Below are 18,048 nucleotides of genomic sequence, written 5' to 3' on the forward strand. Positions count from 1 at the left end.
TTTGATTATCGCTCAATAGCTCTAAAATAATAAAGACTTCTAATATCACTAGCTCTACTTAGACGCATAATGAATTATAACAGTGGGATTTTATTGTTTTGTGCTGTGCCTTATTGTACTAGGCATCAAATGACTATTCAGCACTGCTGCAGATTTTGGACGATGAAGTAACTGACAAGTGATTGAACTCATAGTCACCACTATTCATAAATCCGTTGCTGTCTCAGCAATGAGCCTTAAGAATCAAGCTCCTTCATGCCTCCTTGGACTTACACTATGAGTGCTCACAACTCACATATCTTGAGGGATGAATCAAGAGGTCAGGTTCTACATTGTAGTGAACAGTCCGACTCAATAAGAAAATACACAGCAAGATTGACAGCGCTATAATTTTAGGCCATTCTCATTCAACACAAGTGATGGAGATTCATTATTGTCGTGTTTCAGTTCAAAGGCTTGCTCCAAGTCATCTGAAGTTTCAGACATACTTTTCTTCCCCTCGGAGATGGCAAATAGAATTGAGTGTAAAGACAAAACTGAAACAATATCTCAATGTGTCATGTAGCAAAGCTGAAAGGTATTGATTTAAGAGAAAAAATAAAATTGCCTTTTTTTCCCCCTAAAGTAGACTAAGCGTCTGCTGGATTGTCTTATGGGATTCTCATAGTAATTGACAGTAGGAGTATTCATAAAAGTGAAAAATTGAAGCAGAAATAATACCGAGAACAAAACATCATATAGTAAGTATTAATCATTGCAGCTAAGCTTCAGCAGCCTCAGACCTTCCTGTGCTCAATGTTTAGTGCTTAATAGCAGAAATATAATTGCATACTACAGCTACTTCAAGAGATAACATTTGCAAAAAGACTGTCCACTTACTGTGCGGTAGAATACCCATAAAAATATTCATGCTACGGGCACTGCCAAATAGTAAAAGATTTCTAAGGCTATTGTCACACACAACATTTTACTAGGAAAAAAGCCACTGTAGCTTTTCATGAACCAAAGCCAGAAGTGGATATAGCAGGAAAGAAAAGTATACATCCTTCCTTTAGATGTCTCTCTTTTTGTTGTTGTTTACCTCTTTTGGAACAAGCTAATTTTTGTTTTTGCATTTCATTTTTTTCCTCCATGTATCTAACCCTTAGGGGACACAGACAGTTTCAGTGTGTATGACACAGCCAAATTTTTCAAATATGATGTGTCACTTTATGTGTTAATAACTTTGGAATCCTTTTACTGATCCGTGTGGTTCCAAGACCGTTTTTTTGTAACATATTCTACTTTATGTTAGTAGTAAATTTGATCCGATACCTTTAACTTTTTTTGTGAAACATTTTAAAATGTTGTGAAAAATTGAAATAAATTGCATTTCTCTAAATTTGAAAGTATCTGCCAATAAGGAAAATAGTTCTACGACATAAGTTATTGATTAATTTATATCAAAATCATGTGTACTTTATATTGGAAGCATTTGGTAACATGCTTTTACTTTTTTAGGATTTAAGAGGTCGCAATTGTTTAGTAGCAATTTTCTAAATGAAATCAGTTTAGTTCAGTTTTGGGGCAAATTCTAGAGGCCTGTATACTAGAAACACCCATTTTGAACTCCTAACCCTTTGAAGTATTCAAATTGACATTTAAACAGTTTTTAAACCTTTAGGCATCAGGAACTATATAGGAATAACTGCAAAGTAAGTGTGAAAAGTTAAAATTTCAATTATCTTTGCAGAGATTCCTATTCAATCCTATTTCTTTCATACCACAACAGCTATAAAAAAAGAAATAAAAGATTTATTCCTCTGAATATGCAGTTTTCACAAATACCCCATTTGTGAACGTAAAGTGTTGTACAGGTGCACAACATGGCTCAGAAGAGAAGGAGCACCCTTTAAATTTTGGAAAGTGGAATTGGCTGGAATGAATGTTGAAGGCCATATTACATTCATAAAGCTCCCCTAGTGCCGAGACAGTAGAAAACCCCAAACAAGTGTCCCCATTTTGAAAACTACACTCCTTAAGGACTGTAACAAGGGGTACAGCAAGCATATAGACCTCACAGTTTTTTGAAAAGTGGTCCATGAAAATGAAAAAATAAATTTTTCACACTTATACATTGGTGAAACCCCAAATTTTTCTAATTTCAACAAGCTTGAAGGAGAAAAAGCCCTTCAATATTTGTAAAGCAATTTCTCCTGAGCATAGAAATACCCCATTTGTGAACGTAAAGTGTGTTATAGGCGCACAACTGGGCTCAGCAGTAAATGCACTCACACTTACTAACGGGCACTGACTGACGCTCACTCACACTTACTAATTAATGCTGACTGATGCTTACTTATGGACGTGAACTAACAGACGCTGATTGACGTTTACTAACGGACGCTGACTGATGCTGACTGACACTTATTTACGGAAGGTGACTGATGCTTACTGACACCTACTTTTAAACGCTGACTATTGCTGATTGATGCTTACTGACAGATGCTGACTGACACTTACCAACATAACTAATGGAAGCTGACTGACACTGATACCTGCTAATGGACGCTGACTGACGGACACTGAATGACACTTAGTGATGGACGCTGACTGAGTTTTATTCATGGACGCTGACTGAATCTTACTAACAGATGCTGACACCTACTGACACTTACTAAGGGACGCTGACTGACACTAAATGATGCTGACTGAAGATTACTAACGGACACTGACTGACTCTAAAGGGGAGACACAGTATTTGGGGGGATCAGGGGGCGCGGCAGCTGGGAGGGCGGGGATGGTGCGGTAGCAGGTGGGGGATCGGGGGGTCGGCAGCAAGGGGAGACAAGGAAGTGGGGGGGTTGGGGGGTGGCAACGGGGGGAGACATGGGGGGGGCGGTACATGTGATGGGGGGGTTGGGGGCCGGTACAGGGAGCCGGCAATGGACTGCAGAGTGGGGAGGGAGCTCTGCCCAAGCTTTCCCCTGATCCCAGCACTTGGCAGAGACCGGGACTGGGGGTTTACTGCTGTCTTCACTGGAATCAGTGGATCGTTACCGATCCACTGCTACTGGGGATCGCCTGTGCTGGACCCCTTCAGGGGGTCCAGCGGCCGCTACAAAAACCTTGCATGTGTATATGCCACTTTTTGATCACTTTTTGTTACAATTTTTCTGGATTTAATGTGACAAAAAATGCACAATTTTGTACGTTGACAGGTTTTTGCTGTTTTGTTGTCAAAATTGAGTGTATGGCCGCCATATAAGGGCAAATAATTCCCATTATTTTAAGACAACAGATGTTGTTTTGAAATAACAGCAGTTTTTTTGCCATTAAATGACGGCCATCCACTCAATTCTGTGTTTTCAATCCACTCCTGATTTTGGTTGCCAAATACTGACCAGAATACTGTGTGGTACCATAGCCTAAAGTTTATTTTTAGGCAGCAAATCTTAAATCTCCATCAGATAAATATGAGATATTAATAAATATTTGTAAATTTTTTGCCCTGTATGAATTGACCCTAATACCCCAACAACTGAGAGCCACTATATTAGCTAAGTCAATTACATGCAGTTTAAGGCTACGTTCACACTACGTATATTTCAGTCAGTATATGCATATTTCAGTCAGTATATGTATATTTCAGTCAGTATATTTCAGTCAGTATTGCAACCAAAACCAGGAGTGGATTAAAAACACAGAAAGGATCTGTTCACACAATGTTGAAATTGAGTGGATGGCCGCCATTTAATGGCAAATATTTGCTGTTATTTTAGAACAACGGCTGTTATATTGAAATAATACAGTTATTTACTGTTATATGGCGGCCATCCACTCAATTTCAACATTGTGTGAACAGATCCTTTCTGTGTTTTTAATCCACTCCTAGTTTTGGTTGCAATACTGACTGAAATATACTGACTGAAATATACGTAGTGTGAACGCAGCCTAATAGAAATTCAAATAGTATCTGTCATTAAAGTGACTGTACCAGCAGTATATTCGCTTTAAGAGCTTCACATGGATAGAATGGCGGAGGAAAGCTGGTGCCGCAGTCCTTATTTCTAACAACTGCCCGGTTTCTGCGTACCACAGCACTCTATTCCCGCGCACCAGCTGGGGCTGAAGCGCTGGAGGTGGGCCGTCTTGCCCTCAGTGGGAGGAAGCCCCCACCCCTCTATGATGCGCCTCTATTAGAATCAATGGAGTAGCATCATAGTGGGGCAGGGGTTACCTCCCACTGGGGCAGGCTAGCATGTGCCCAGGAACAGAACGGTGCCGTACGCGGGAACCTGGCCATGGTTCAAAAAAAGGACAGCGGCACCAGTTTCCCTGCAGCAGTGCCGTTCTATCCATGTGAATATCTTAAAGCCAATGTACTGCTCGTACATTTGCTTTAAGAATTACTTAGCATATTCTGACAGAAACATCAATATTAACGATATTTGTAATTAACTTCATTAAAATATATGCATTTTTTTGCGTGTGTCAACGTCAAAGTTATAACATTCGCTAATAAGTATCAATATTTTGAGCTCCAATGCCTCTTGTCAATAATTATAGCAATTTAGATGATGACTAGTAAGTTAGAGTGGGAGATTCAAGCTCTGCTGTCATGCTGCTAGTCAAAGTGCAGGGAGACAGCGATAGATATGGGAGAGACAGAGACATCAGCTGAACATTAAGTATTCTACTGAAATAATGATATATACTCTCTGTATAGATTGGGACATCTATAATTTTTTATTTCTTCAGCATACATTTATGCTTATATTAACCCCTTAGTGACTGCCGCACGCGTATTCACTGCGGCCACTAATGGGCTTTATTCCGATGCGTACGCCTTTTAACGGCGGGCACATCTGAACAAACTACCGCCCGGCGGCGTCAGCAGAGCGGGTGATCAGCGGTCAGTGTGACTGCTGACACCCTCCTGTAACTGCCCGTAGCGGAGGATTCTCCGTTCCGGGCAGTTTATCCCGTTAAATGCCACTGTCAAACTATGACAGCGGCATCTAACGGGTGTTGGTGTGTCCCGGTCGGCGCCGCGGGTCACTTACGCGATTGCGATGTCCCGCTGCGCCGTCTGGTCCTCAGATGTCTCCATGGTGATCTAAGTATTTTACACTAGTGTACAGTAATGTACACTAGTGTAAAAGTAAGAAAAAGTTAAAAAAAGTGTGCACCAAACACAACACAGCCCCCCCAATAATAAAAATGCATTACATTCCCCATATACAATAAAAGTTGACATAAAAGTGATCAAAAACACAAATCATATACATATGTGGTATCGTTACATCTGTAACGACCCAATCTATAAAACTATATCAATAATTACACCGCACGACACACGCTGTAAAAAAAAAAAAAAAAAAGTACCAGAATAGCAGTATTTTATCAATCTGCTTTATAAAATACGTTATAAAAGAGATCAAAAAGTCATCAATAGAAAACTACAGATCTTCCCGCAAAAAATAAGCCCAAAACCAGCTCTGTCGCGCAAAAGAGAAGAAAACTATGGATCTTGCAATGTGGCGACAGTTTTTGTGGGTTTTTGCTAGGAAGATAGTTTCTATTGCGCCAAAGCAGTAATAGTTAAACAAATCCTACACAAATGGGGTATCGCCGTAACCGTAGAGACCCAGAGAATACATGTATTATGTTATTAGTGACTGCCGATACGGATTTTTACGGCGACCACTAATGGGCGATCGCCGTTATTACCAGTATAACGGCGGCCACCAGTAACGGGCATTGCCAGCGCAGCTGAACGCTTTCATCTTTCTCACAGTGAATCCACAGTGAGAGGAGATGAGAACATGTCCCCCCCTGTACCCAGAATTAACCCTAGTGACCTGGTCACTGACCTTCCCCTCACTGGGCGGCCATCTGATCCTAGATGGCCGCCGCCATCACTGTGAACAGACTCTATTCACAGTGATGGATTCCTAAAAATTATCAAAGCTCCATTCTCTCCACCATCGGAGGTGGCAGAGAGCATGGGGCAATGATCGGGGACCACCCGGTGTGGTCCCAGTACAAGCGATCAGCGGTATATACTATATACCACTGATCGCTTGTTCCAAATGGTGCCGGCACTTTTTTACCCCTGTCACCAAAGTCAAAAGCCGCCCGGATTAGCTGTAACCACTCCAGATTACCCGTAACCACCCCAGATTACCTGTAACCACCCCACATTACCTGTAACCACCCCACATTACCTGTAACCACCCCAGATTGCCCGTCACCTCCCTAGATTGCCTGTAACCACCCAGATTGCCCGTAACCCCCCCAGATTGCCGGTAATCCCCCCCAGACAGCCCGTAACCATCGCAGACAGCCCGTAACCACCACAGACTGCCCGTCGCCACCCCAGATTGCCGGTCGCCACCCCAGATTGCCGGTCGCCACCCCAGATTGCCGGTCGCCACCCCAGATCACCAGTGAACACCTTTAAATTGCCAGTCACCACCCCAGATAGCCAGTGAACACCACCAGATTGCACGTCACCACCCCAGATAGCCAGTGAACACTCCCAGATAGCCAATAAACACCCAAAGATTGCCCGTAACCACCCCAGATAGCCAGTAAACACCCCCAGATTGCCCGTAACCACCCCAGATTGCCCGTAACCACCCCAGATTGCCCATAACCTACCCAGATTGGCACAGACTGCTCGTAAACACTCCAGATTGCCCATAACCACACCAGATTCCCTATTGCAACCTCAGATAGCCAGTAAACACCCCGAGATTGTCCATTACCACCCCAGATAGCCAGTAAACACCCATATATTGCCTGTAACTAAAATGAGACTCCTTCCCTTCTGAGCCATGCTGTGTGCCCATACAGTGGTTTATGCCCATGTATGGGGTACCGTTCTACTCAGGAGAACCTGCGTTACATATATTGGAGTGAGTTTTTTCCCCTGTTCCTTGTGAAATTGAGAAATTTTAAACTAAACAAACATGTTATTGGAAAAATTCTATTTTTTTCATTTTTATGGTTTAGTTTTGAATACTTTCCTCCAATACCTGTGGGGTCAAAATGGTCACCTTACCCCAAGATGTATTCTTTGAGGTGTGTACTTTCCAAAATGGGGTGAGTTTTGGGGGGTTTTATTCTGCTGACACTATAGGGGCTCTGCAAACGCACCTGGCGCTCAGAAACTTCTTCAGCAAAATCATGCACTGAAAATGCTAATTGGCGCTCCCTTCCTTCTGAGGCCTGCTGTGTGCCCATACAGGGGTTTATGCCCACATATGGGGTACCGTTCTACTCAGGAGATCCTGCGTTACATATATTGGGGTGAGTTTTCTCCCTTGTTCCTCGAGAAATTGAGAAATTTCAAACTAAACAAACATGTTATTGGAAAAATTCAATTTTTAAATTTTTACGGTTTAGTTTTGAATACTTTCCTCCAATACCTGTGGGGTCAAAATGGTCACCCCACCCCAAGATGAATTCTTTGAGGGGTGTACTTTCCTAAATGGGGTGACTTTTGGGGGGGGGTTATTCTTCTGACACTACAGGGGCTCTGCAAACGCACTTGGCGCTCAGAAACTTCCTTAGAAAAATCATACACTGAAAATGCTAATTGGCGGTCCCTTCCTTCTGAGGCCTGCTGTGTGCCCATACAGTGGTTTATGCCCACATATGGGGTACCGTTCTACTCAGGAGAACCTGGGTAACATATAATGGGTTGTGTTTTCTCCCCTGTTCCTCGTGAAATTGAGAAATTTCAAACTAAACAAACATATTATTGGAAAAATTCTATATTTTCATTTTTACCGTCTTCTTTTGAATACTTTCCTCTAATACCTATGGGGTCAAAATGGTCACCACACCCCAAGATGTATTCTTTGAGGGGTGTACTTTCCAAAATGGGGTGACTTTTGTGGGGATTCTATTCTGCTGACACTACAGGGGAGCTGCAAACGCACCTGGCGCTCAGAAAATTCTTCAGCAAAATCTGAACTGGAAATGCTAATTGTCGCTCCTTCCCTTCTGAGCCCCGCTGTGTGCCCATACAGTGGTTTATACCCACATATGGGGTACCATTGTACTCAGGAGAACCTGTGTTACAAAATTTGGGGTGCATTTTCTCTCATGTTGCTTGTGAAAATGAGATACTTTAAACTTAACAAATATATTATTTTTCCGGACTAATTGTGAATACTTTCCTCCAGTCCCTGTAGGGTTAAAATGCTCATTATACCCCTAGATTAATTCTTTAAGGTGTCTAGTTTCCAAAATGGGGTCACTTATGGGGGTTTACAATATACAAGCCTCCTAAATCAACTTAAAAAAAGAACTGGTGCCTAAAAAAAATCATTTTTTGAAATTTCATGAAAATTTCATAATTTGCTGATAAATTTCTAAGCCCCGTAACACCCTAAAAAAGTGAAATATGTTTACGAAATGAAGCCAGAATAAAGAGGACATATTCATAATGTGACTTACTAACTTATTTTTGTCATGTGACTTTCTTTTTTTAGAAGCAAAGAATTTCAAAGTTCGTATTTTTCAAATTTTTCATGATATTTTGATGTTTTTCCAAAAAAAAAAAAACACAAGACAGTGACCAAATTTTGCCACTAACATAAAGTACCATATGTTAGGAAAAAACAATCTCAGAATCGCTAGCATACGTTAAAGCATCACTGAGCTATAAGCGCATAAAGTGAGACAGGTCAGATTTTGAAAAATGAGCCTGGTCATTAACCCTTTGAGGACCAGGCCCAAAATGACCCAGTGGACCGCGCAAATTTTGATCTTAGTGTTTCCGTTTTTCCCTCCTCCCCTCCTAAGAGCTCTAGCACTCTCAGTTTTTTATCTACAGGCCATGTAAGTGCTTATTTGTTACAGGAATAGTTGTACTTTGTAATGGCGTCATTCATTTTCCCATAACATGTATGATGGAATCCCAAATATATTATTTATGAAGATATAAATTGATGAAATCGCAAAAAAGAATGCAATATGGTAACGTTTGGGGGGTTCCTGTGTCTACGTTATGCACTATATGGTAACAGCGACATGATACAATTATTCTATAGGTCAGTCCGAACACAACCATATGCAGGTTACACAGATTCTCTAATGTTATATATTTTTTTTAAATGAAATCCTTTTTTTTGGCAATTAATTATAAATAAAATGGGACTATTGTGACGCTTATAACGGTTTTATTTTTTCACCTACGGGGCTGTATGGGGTGTCATTTTTTCCGCCATGATCTCTAGTTTTTATTAATACCATATTTGTGAAGATCGGACGTTTTGATCACTTTTTATTAATTTTTTTATATATATAATGTAACATAAAATCGGTAATCTGCGCACTTTTTCCCCTCTTTTCGTGTACGCCGTTTACCGGTCACAATGACGCTTGTTATATTTTAATAGATCGGACAATTACGCACGCTACGGTATATTATATGTTTATCTATTTATTTATTTTTATATGTTTTATTTATATAATGGGAAAGGGGGGTGATTTCAACTTTTATTGGGGGAGGGGTTTTGGGGTAGTGTATTAGTGTTTTTAACTTTTTTTTTTTTACACATTTGAAGTCCCTTTGGGGGACTTGTACATAGATTAGTTTGATTTTTACACTGATGAATGCTATGCCATAGGCACAGCATTGATCAGTGTTATCGGCGCTCTGCTCATTGAGCCTGCCTGTGCAGGCTTAGAGTAGCAGAGCGCCGATCGGACCGCATGGAGACAGGTAAGAGACCTCCAGCAGTCCGTTATACCGATCGGGACCCCCGCAGTCACACTGCGGGGGTCCCGATCGGTAAGTGACAGGGGTCTCCCCCTGTCACTTACACTTAAACGCCGCGGTCGCGCCGTGATCGCGGCGTTTAAGGGGTTAATGACACGCGGCAGCGCGATCGCTGCAGCGTGTCATTGCCGGTGAGGTCCCGGCTGCTCACTGCAGCCGGCCCCCACCTCCTATGAAGCGCGCGCCGCTCCGGAGCGCGCTTCATAGCGGGAATAACACCCGTGACGTAAGGTTACGTCATGGGTCGTCTGGGGACAGACTTCCATGACGTAACCCTACGTCCAGGGTCGTCTAGGGGTTAAGGTCCAAATAGGCTTGGTCCCTAAGGGGTTAAGAAATCTTTTTTTAGAATTTTTGTTAATGTAATTTTGAGCAAATTTACCAAAATCATTTTAAAATATATGCATAATATACATACCGTGTACCATGAATGGCACAATTCTTGATAAAATTGCAAAATTTTTTACTGCATATTTACAGTAAAAAAATTGACCAATTTTTTCACCACTGGCATACATTTTTGTAAAATTAAGTATTTTTTAACTGCATATTTGTAGCCAAAAAAATAAGCAATTTCTCTGCCATTGGAAAAATTAAAAAAAAAAAATAATTAACAACTTTTTACCAGAAATTTTCCATAATTGGCGCAATTTTTTCTAACATTGTGCAATTTCTGTGATTGGTTCAAGTTTTTGCAAGATTTTTTACCACAAAATTACGGTTAAAAATTAGGCAATTTTATAAAAAAAATATTGGGTACTAAAATGCCAATGGCAATTAGCAAGAATTGCACCATTCACAGTAAAATGGTATAATTCTTTAAAACAGCGATTTTGGTGAATTCGCTGCAAAATTGCATTACCAAAAAAGCATAAGAAAAAAAGCTTTCTCAATATAAGAATAAGTGTATTCATACTGTAAAAATAAAGTGAACTTATAGATGTTACAATCATATAGATATACATATACACAAGTATATAGGATTAGTTCAGATTAACTAATGTGCCTCTCTTTCTGTCTCTTTAATGTCTGTTACTCTCTACCTGCACTGTGATTTCATGGGAGCAGAGCTTTGAACCTCCCTCTCTCACTTCCTGGCCAGCCTTTAAATTTGCTAGAAATATTGATGTTCATTCATTGACAACAGGCATTAGAGCTCAAAACCTAGTGACACCTAGTGGTCAATGATATAACTCTGAATATTATATTATACAAAAAAATATATTTTTTTTTAATGAAGTGAAATGCAAATATGCCAGATATTATTATTATTATTATTATTATTATTATTATTATTATTATTATTATTAATAATAATAATAATAATAATAATAATTAATGCCTATGTCAGATTCTGTGAGTTATAGGGTCATGAGGAAGCTCATGAGAAACAGTCGTCGCCCACTATCCTCATCCTCGTACGAACCCGAACCCTTGGTAATGATTCCCGCTGTCTGCCCGCTCCGTGAAGCGGGCGGATCCAGCGGGGGGACCGCCTGGAAAACTGGGATACAGCCATAGCCATAGGCTGTATCCCAGTTTTCCAGGCGTTACTCCCGCTGTATCCGCCCGCTGCACGGAGCGGGCAGACAGTGGGAATCTGCTGCTGAGCGTTCAGGTTCATACGAACCCGAACCTCGGCAGGTTCGGACCATCCCTAGTTTTATTCACTTCTTGCTGAATGTATATTTTTGCACCTGTGATCTTGTGATCTATGGTTTGCTGAGCACTACCAGTAGAAGGAAGGAAGTTAATAGAGGAGAACTTTCTTGCTATTTCAAGGTATGAGTAGTGCTGGTATTTTTCAAGGACTTTTCTGTTGATACAGTTGTTTAAATGTTTGCCCATTAAAAGTGACCATGGGCCCCACTACAATAGGCACCTATGTCTCCCTTTTGATGGAAATATATGGAAAAACCTTTTTGCTGTATGCCATAATATGGACTGCTACAATATTCAACACCACATAAAATGTACTGTACAGGATAAAGTGAAATTTTTTTTTAGTGGATTTAAATGGTAGACATATGGACCTGTGCCAAACAAGTACAAACTGAGCAGTAAAAGAGTATTTCCTTTTCTTTCTTTCTTTTGCCAATTGATCCTGTTGTTTGGCGCTGCACCACTAAGGGACAGTGCAGTCCTGTTTCTATGGCCACCAGCCTCTCTGAGATGGTCGACCAATGAGCACTTCCGGATGCTGAGCCAATCAAGGCCTGTTCTCGACATCCAATGCTAATAGAAAGTCATCTTTTTAAAAATGCCTCAGATTTCTCTATCCTCTGGCTATGTACTTATTTTTCTTCCTTAACATTGAATCTTTTAACCTCTTTGGACTGTGTACATGGTTACCCTTTCTTGTCTGCTGGCAGTATTGCTGTAACCTTCTGGCTGCACTCTTGGACTGCTCCCTCTTAACTCTCTGCCTGCTAATTCTGAATATACATGACCTCCTAGCTGTATGACCTCTGGACTGTTTGTTGTATTTTTCCTGGCTGTCAATTTTGTCTCTATGAGCCCTCCCAGTACTGACCTGACTAACCGAGCCATACTTACCTCTCTGGAGGTGTAGGTGTTCTTTTATGGCCTCCTGACATGTTTCATTGCTCATCTAAGCACTCTGCATAAGCCCCCTAGCTCCCTGGCAGCAAAGTGTATCTGACCTCTTGGAATGCTCTGGTAAGGTCACAATAATAGACTTTGACTAGAGTCGAGTGGAGTTTTGGCTGCTTGTTCTTGGTCTAAGGTTGTTATTGAGGATCAGACCCCCTTATTGCTACATTTGCACATATGATCTAGCACTCCATTGTTGATTATTTGTAGTGTCCACTGACTTCAGTTTTTTTCCTGCACATAAAAGAGAAGCAGTCATCCAAAGGAATTACATTTTTTTTTTTTTTTTTTACACAATGTTAAAATGGGACTGACGTCTGAATCATAAAAACTAAATATAGAATAAGTAAAATCTAGGGCACAGTCTTTTTTCATACCAGGCACCAGGCACTGCAGCAGGCTTCTCTTGCTTCTGCTCTGTCCACTGCTGAACATTGTAAAGTAACATTATTTTTTTGTTCTAACATCTGGTCAACAAACCAAGCAGCACACAGTATATAAGAAGCAATAAAATAGCCTCTTTATTACTACATTTCAGTATATCATCACAGCTGTTACAAAGAAAAATGGAGTCTTCTCAAAGACTGGCCCAGATTTGTCTATTACTTAGAATTGTGTGTTTGATAAATCCGCCCCTGTACTTGCGAGTCTTTGCTATTTAAATAGAAATCAATAATCAGATTTTTGAAGCCAAAGCCAGGAACAGACTATAAACAGAACAGATCATAAAGGAAAGTTTGAGATTTCTCCCCTTTTCAAATCCATTCCTGGCTTTGGCTTCAAAAATCTGTGAAATAAATTTGTTTGTGTAAAGGCACCCTAAGAATTTAAATATAATTTTAAGTAAAAAAAACACTTAATAGTAAATTTAGGGTCAATTTTATCTTTTTTTTAATGTACAGCTTTCTTTCTTATACTTTATAAAATAGTTTAATTATCACAGTGTATAAAGTTGTTGGTTATAAAACGCTTGGTGCTTTATACAAATGTACTGTATAACATAGTAATCAGACACTGCTTTTGCCACTAGAAATTTGTGGCATACAGATAGAATATATCGGACAATAAACTTTAAATATAATGTTCTTAGGGCACATTTTGACATAAAGTGTGCAAACTTTAAGTCTCTGGATACAAGATGTGGAATTTATACAATATTTTTATTTCTATGTTTATTTTTTTTCTTTTCGTTTGTAGTTTCATTTAAACCAGTGTAAGAATGATGTTATTGTCTACGCAGCTGTGCAGTCTTGTGATATTTCTGAACAAGCTTTCTTATTTATAATGAAAACACTGCATTCATATCTATATAAAGGAATGTTAATAAAGGCGTTTGGAAAAGCACATCACATAAATACATCTCTGTAAGCAACAATAGGCACAACAGTGCAATTTACACATGCCAACACTTTGAATATAGCTACTTGAAAAACCGAACAATTCCAGAAGAGGGAGTTGGTATAACATAAATGAGCCGTCACAGAGAACAAGAGCTTTTTAACCACAGATCAGCATATGAATGAAAACACATGACAACAAATCATTTGCACATCATATTTTCTATTAAGTAGCTGATACTTGAGGAAAAAGGCTGGGCTTTTTTAAATTGCACCTATAATATGCTGAACATATGTTCAAAAATATTATGTTTGTTTACAGAAAGTTTCAATGAAATCCAGTTTGGGTCTTTTCTTCACTTGGCGGTTGTGCCACAGTAACTTTAATTTGGCTGAGAACCATGGGGCAAATACCATTCACCGTTCACACTATACATTTTTACAGTCACTCCTAGTGACCGGCAGTACGTCTTTTTACAGCAATCACTAATGAACCTTATTCTGACCAATAAGCCTTTCTACATTGGGATCACGACAGCCAGGCTCCAGCACTAACTGCCAAGACTAGAGAAACCTCTGATTCTAGCATCTTAGCTCATTACATGCCATGGTCAAATCATGATTGCAGAATATAACGGATCATGTAGAGTCTCCTACCTTATTGACAATCCAGCAATGGGTTTTAATGGCAGCTGAGGGCCTTCTGAAGGCCCCGTGGGCTGCCATGTATATGCCTCTATCTAGCCTTGCTGGAGGCATGATTGCATAAATTGTATGTCAGCATAATGCTGACAAACACAATTCCAATACACTAGGAGTGCAGTATATTGTATCAACAATTAGGAGATCACTGGTAAAGATGTGTTAGTGGAACTAGTCCAATAAACCTAAAAAAAATCCTCCCACCTTACCTGTGAAATAATAAAATTACATATATTCCCCGCACAAATTCCCCACCATTAACAATAGCTGAAGCTCAAAGATCTGCCTTTCCCTCCCTATGGAATGACTGCACAGGTCACAAAGCATGCCTAGTAAACTGCACTATTCATGTCAATAGAATCTGGGCCATGAGACTTTCTGTAAAGCTTATCTGTAAATGCTGAGAAAAGCAGCTTAAGTAAACCCATGAACTCACACATGTTTGGACTGTGAGCACATTCAATACTTTACTTTATATGTGCAGCTTGTTTAGTTAGGTTGTACCTTTTATAAAAACAGACAGTTGTAATGCATTGCAAAAACTTGACTCCTAAAAGTTTAAAGTACGGCAATCATATTAGAATCAAATTTAATGTACCATATACAAGCAAATAATATCTGTATAGAGTATATAAAGTGCCAGAGCCAGGCTTCTAAATTACATATAGCACCAGAACCAAGCTTGATACATCCATACATCACCATAACCAGGCAGTAGGAAGGGTCCGAACCTGCCGAGGTTCGGGTTCGTACGAACCTGAACTCTTGGCAATGATTCCCGCTGTCTTCCACCTCCGTGGAGAGGGTGGATACAGCCAGAGGATCGCCTGGAAAACTGGGATACAGCCTATGGCTATGGCTGTATCTCAGTTTTCCAGGCAGTCCTCCGGCTATATCCACCCTCTCCACGGAGCGGGCAGACAGCGGGAATCATTGCCAAGTGTTTAGGTTCGTACGACCCCGAACCTCGGCAGGTTCGGACCATCCCTACCAGGTAGTATAGAGATGAATTGCAAAGTGGCTTAGCCTCAGCCATATTTGTACTATGTTAACCCTTTGAGGGCCAGGCCCCAAATGACCCAGTGGACCGCGCAGATTTTGATCTTTGCGCTTTCATTTTTCCCTCCCACCCCTTCTAAGAGCTCTAGCACTTTCAGTTTTCTATCTACAAGGCCATGTAATGGCTTATTTGTTACAGGAATAGTTGTACTTTGTAATGGCGTCTTTCATTTTACCATAACATGTATGACAGAATCCCAAATATATTATTTATGAAGATATAAATAGGTGAAATCGTAAAAAATAATGCAATATTGTAACATTTGGGGGGTTTCTGTGTCTATGTAATGCACTATATGGTAAAAGCGACATGATACCATTATTCTATAGGTCAGTCCGAACACAACCATATGCAGGTTTACACAGATTCTCTAATTTTATATATATTTTTTTAATGAAATCCTTTTTTTTGGCAATCAATTATTAATAAAATGGGCCTATTGTGACACTTGCTGTATGGGGTATCATTTTTTCCGACATGATCTCTAGTTTTTATAAATACCATATTTGTGAGGATCGGACGTTTTGATCACTTTTTAAAAATTTTTTTATATATATAATGTAACAAAATCGGTAATCCGCACATTTTTTTCCCTCTTTTCGTTTACGCTGTTCGCCATTCGCAATGACGCTTGTAATATTTTAATAGATCGGACAATTACGCACGCTACGGTATATTATATGTATACTTATTTATTTATTTTCATATGTTTTATTTATATAATGGGAAAGGGGGTGATTTAAACTTTTATTTGGGGAGGCTTTTTGGGGTAGTGTATAAGTGATTTTAACTTTTTTTTTTACACATTTTAAGTCCCTTTGGGGGACTTGTACATTCAGCACTTTTATTTTTTACACTGATCATTGCTATGCCATAGGCATAGCATTGATCAGTGTTATCGGCGCTCTGCTCATTGAGCCTGCCTGTGCAGGCTCAGTGACCAGAGCGCCGATCGGACCGCACGGAGGCAGGTGAGAGACCTCCGGTGGTCCGTTTTAACGATCGGGACCCCCGCAGTCACACTGCGGGGGTCCCGATCGGTAAGTGACAGGGGACTCCCCCTGTCACTTACACATCAAATGCCGCAGCATTTAGGGAGTTAATGTCACGCTGCAGCGCGATCGCTGCAGAGTGTCATTCACGGTGAGGTGCCGGCTGCTGATTGCAGCCGACCCCCACCTGCTATGAAGCGCGCTCCGCTCCAGAGCACGCTTCATAGCTCAGGACGTACCGGTACGTCCAGGGTTGTCTGGGCACAGACTTCCAGGACGTACCGGTACGTCCTAGGTTGTCTAGGGGTTAAAATACACAAGTATACATGTATTCTGAGAGTGACCGTTTCACAAACAAGAATGCTACCATACCCATTATTACTCTATAGACAGTATGACTGATTTACATAATTTGGGCCCATGCCTATACTCCTCCTACCCATGTCCATTTGGTTTCCACCTGCAAAAGAAAGTACTCTCACCTCCTGATGTTTGAGCAACTACTGCCTTGGCCTCTTCTGGTCCTGTTCTGGTTCTGAGAAAAGACCCAATTAGTACAATGACTACATGAATTGTACTACATGTATCACCAAGTGGCAGAGCAGAGAACAATGAAGGGCTCTTGGTAGTGGTCCCCTGTTTCAGGTTAGGATGAGGTAAATTTAGTTCACATTTATACCAGTAATCACTGTATTACTATATGATCTCCTACTCCCACAGCACACTGCTTGAAGCTGAAGTAAAAGGAGAAGTCTGGCGAAAATTTTTATTAAAGTATTGTATTGCCCCCCAAAAGTTATACAAATCACTGATATACACTTATTTTGAGAAATGCTCATAAAGTGCTTTTTTTCCCTCACTTACTACTGCATCAAGGCTTCACTTCCTGGATAAAATGGTGATGTCACAACCTGACTCCCAGAGCTGTGCGGGCTGTGGCTGCTGGAGAGGATGATGCCAGAGGGATGCTTAGTGTCCCTCCAGTGCCCTGTGTCCCTTAATGCCCCCCTGCCATCATCCTCTTCAGCAGCCACAGCCTGCACAGCTCTGGGAGTCGGGTCGTGACATCACCATTTTATCCAGGAAGTGAAACCTCGATGCAGTAGTAAGTGCAGGGGAAAAAAACACTTTATAAGCATTTCCCTGAATAAGTGTATATTGGGGATTTGTATAACTTTTGGGGGGCAATACAATACTTTAATAAAATTTTCGCCAGACTTCTCCTGTAAGTCAAAAACTGCCATTGGCTCCCTCCCTATCAGTCATCCTTGTGGCCACAGGCAGTGCTTTGCCTGTGGTCACCAGAGGCCGCTCTCTCGTAGTGGTATCGGCGCCGAGTGACGTCACTCAGCATCGACACCACGAGGGGGAAGAGCGGCCTGTTGTGACCACAGGCAAAGCACAGCCTGCGGCCACAAGAGTGACGTGGGGTGAAGAGAAGAGGAACGCGTGGACTCAGGTGAGTATACGTGTTTGGTTTTTTTGTTATTTGCTATATGGGAGGGGGAGCCCAAAGGGGGGCTATATAACGCGGGCAGCACACAGCGAGGGTCTATACTACTATGG

The 18,048-nt window shown here is 40.8% G+C and overlaps 1 protein-coding gene across 7 annotated transcripts in view; it reads left to right on the forward strand.

Moving 5' to 3' along the window:
* The window catches only part of LOC138783491 (poly(rC)-binding protein 3-like), a 531,869-nt gene that overhangs the window by 328,951 nt on the left and 184,870 nt on the right, over window positions 1-18,048 (forward strand). The window lies entirely within an intron of this gene.

The sequence above is a fragment of the Dendropsophus ebraccatus genome, chromosome 2 (genome assembly GCF_027789765.1).
Source record: "Dendropsophus ebraccatus isolate aDenEbr1 chromosome 2, aDenEbr1.pat, whole genome shotgun sequence".
Taxonomy (NCBI): domain Eukaryota; kingdom Metazoa; phylum Chordata; class Amphibia; order Anura; family Hylidae; genus Dendropsophus; species Dendropsophus ebraccatus.